Source organism: Pocillopora damicornis, chromosome 7 (genome assembly GCF_964200805.1).
Source record: "Pocillopora damicornis chromosome 7, jaPocDami1.2, whole genome shotgun sequence".
In the NCBI taxonomy this organism is placed as follows: domain Eukaryota; kingdom Metazoa; phylum Cnidaria; class Anthozoa; order Scleractinia; family Pocilloporidae; genus Pocillopora; species Pocillopora damicornis.
The window spans coordinates 13,780,131-13,782,753 of record NC_142676.1 but is presented as its reverse complement, the minus strand read 5'-3'; positions in this window follow the sequence as shown (position 1 = coordinate 13,782,753).

Here is a 2,623-nt window from a genome sequence, read left to right as displayed (position 1 = left end):
CTTGAACCGGATAGATAAAAGCAAGCAGCTTTAGTTGGAGAAATTGAAAAACTCTCCAAATTGGAGGAATTGTGGCCCATAAAGGCTTCAAAAGTTCCTGTTGAACCAGAAAGTGGTTCTACCCGTGTGCTAATGGTTGCACAACATCCTTTCCAGGGAAGAGAAACGCAGTTTTTTTTCAGCAGCAAAAAAGATGGTGGCTGTCTATGATTGATTAGGCTCCTTAGATCTACACCCTGAACATTCCAGTTTACAATTCCACCCTGAAACTACTATATCACCCTTGGATATGAAGATGTGGTCACGTACATGAGGGCCTTGGATGAATCACTCTTCATGGCCACAAGTTCCCCAGAGATCAGTTTCATACATTTTGGTGCTTGTACTAGTCATGATGTAATTGCCACTCATGACAAAGATTGTGAAAACTTATCGCTGCTGACCATTGATCCAGTTACTGAAACTTTGCCTCAGCAACTTATGGAACTGGATGAAGAAAGGTATCTGTATTATACTGCATATTATAATAGCCAGTGAGGCTGAGATGAACATGCTTTCACCAAAGGAAATTTGAAAGATTTCAGTAAAGAGACCTCAAGTTTTGGATCCTTGTTAATGGTATGTTATTTTCTAATTGTAGATCCACGCTGCAGCAGCAGCCTAGAAGCCAGCCAAAAGGTAAGTATACATTATTGGTCATACAAAATGTCCAAATTGGGCCTGTAGACAGGTTCCATGGTCAAAATAGCCTGAAAATAGCCTCCCTCCTGAAAGATGATATGATGTCACTGTTTAAGAACAGAGATTAGTTGGATTGCGTTTCTTCTTTCAGAATTATCAATGAAAGAGAAAAGCTTGAAGAGGGTGTAGGTTTGGGTGTAGCAAGAATTGTCGTTGTTACGTTCTGGCAACAATTGTTTGCAGCTACCATGGTCAGTGACAAAGAAAAGTTACCATGTATTCACCACGACTTTCAAAAAAGCTAATGGACGGCAATAGGAAGAGTGTTAGAACTCAAACAGTACCGAGAGTTCAGCAGCCTCACTGGCCTGGACGACTTTTCTTCTGCCAGGATGCCATCAGCAAAGAAGACTGCTAGAATGCCGCAGAGTCAACCAGAAAATGAAGCCAAGACTCAGTGCTTAGACTACCTCTAAAAGTTTATTAGATCTCTGGATGCTCCAGCTCTGGGCACTTTCCTGAAATTCACTATGGAAAGCGATATAAAGCCTGAACACCAGGAAGTTTTATTTACCTCAATGGATGGCGAGTTGCGGCGACCAATTGCCTGCACCTGTGGCCCGTTGTTAGAGTTACCAAGAACTTACCGTAACTACACCGAACTAGCTGAAGAGTTCACGAGCCTGCTTAGGGAAAAAGGAGCACGGGCATGTTTGATTACTAGCATCAGACTATCACTAGAAGATGTGTCTGGGCTTGTTCTTTCTGTGTTCTGACAGTGATCTGTGAACATTTAATACATGTTAGTCAGAGAAGCAAAGTTTTGCTGTAGTTCATGCTAGAGCTGAACATGAGAAATTGTTCCTGTTTGGTTTTGAATTATTGATTGCAACTAGTCAAAGAGTGGAAGCATAAGTGGAAAAGGTATGCAGTTGAAAAGGCTACTGTTTTTTTAATTGGTTTGTTAGAATTTTGTGCCTGTAGTTCAAATATCACGGTAATTTCAGTTATTCCTTTTTCTGCAACAATCTGTTGTTGGGTTTCTGTTAACTTTTAATTCCTAGATGAAAGGACCGTCTCCACAGTTATTATATTTTGTAGGTAGAAAAAGAAGTAAAGAGAGATTGAGGATGTATGTTCAACATTGTGTGCGCATTGTGTACATCTATCTTGCGCACTGACTCGTTGAAAATCGAGTTTTTCTCAAACAATCAGGTTATGAGCTTGAGATTTCTTTTGTTTGATAGTTGACGAGGGTGCAGCCCGACTCAACTATTACGCATAGAAATTGAGAGCAAATAATCGAATTGTTTTAGGCTAAATCTTACTAGTTGAGAAAACTTTGTCTAAATCCTCTTCATAGACACTTTGAAAACAAAAAGAAGCAGTCGTCATTTTGTTTGTGCTATCCACAACAGAATAGGTAGTGAGTAGCTTAGCCAATCAGAGAACAGCATTTATGGCATTCATGATAGAAGGCTTGTAGATTTATACTTTAACTCAATAGAAACATAATATATCCGTTCCATATCTTAAATAACCATTTCCTTTAGCGATTCTGGTACTTGAGGAAAAGGGCAGCTTTGTCAGTTCCTATTTTCTCTTCTATAAACAACACAATAAAGGTAAATTAACATGCCTCTCCAATGACTAGGTAAAGTCATGACACTGAAAGTAGCTTCTTCAAAAGGTGTGCAAAATTATCACTATCAACTCATGCTGGTCAATGCTGAAAGGGAGTTTTCATGAAAGAAAAACGAAACCCTCATGATGCCTTACCCAAATTCTTGAATTAGACTAGCTAAAAAAGCATCCAACTCAGTAGCAATAGATTTAGCTCTTCATCTTTCATTGAGGTCCATATATTACACAGAACATTACATGCTTGTTGATAGGTATTTTATCTTTTTATGTTTATATTTCTCACTGGTTCCATTTCCCC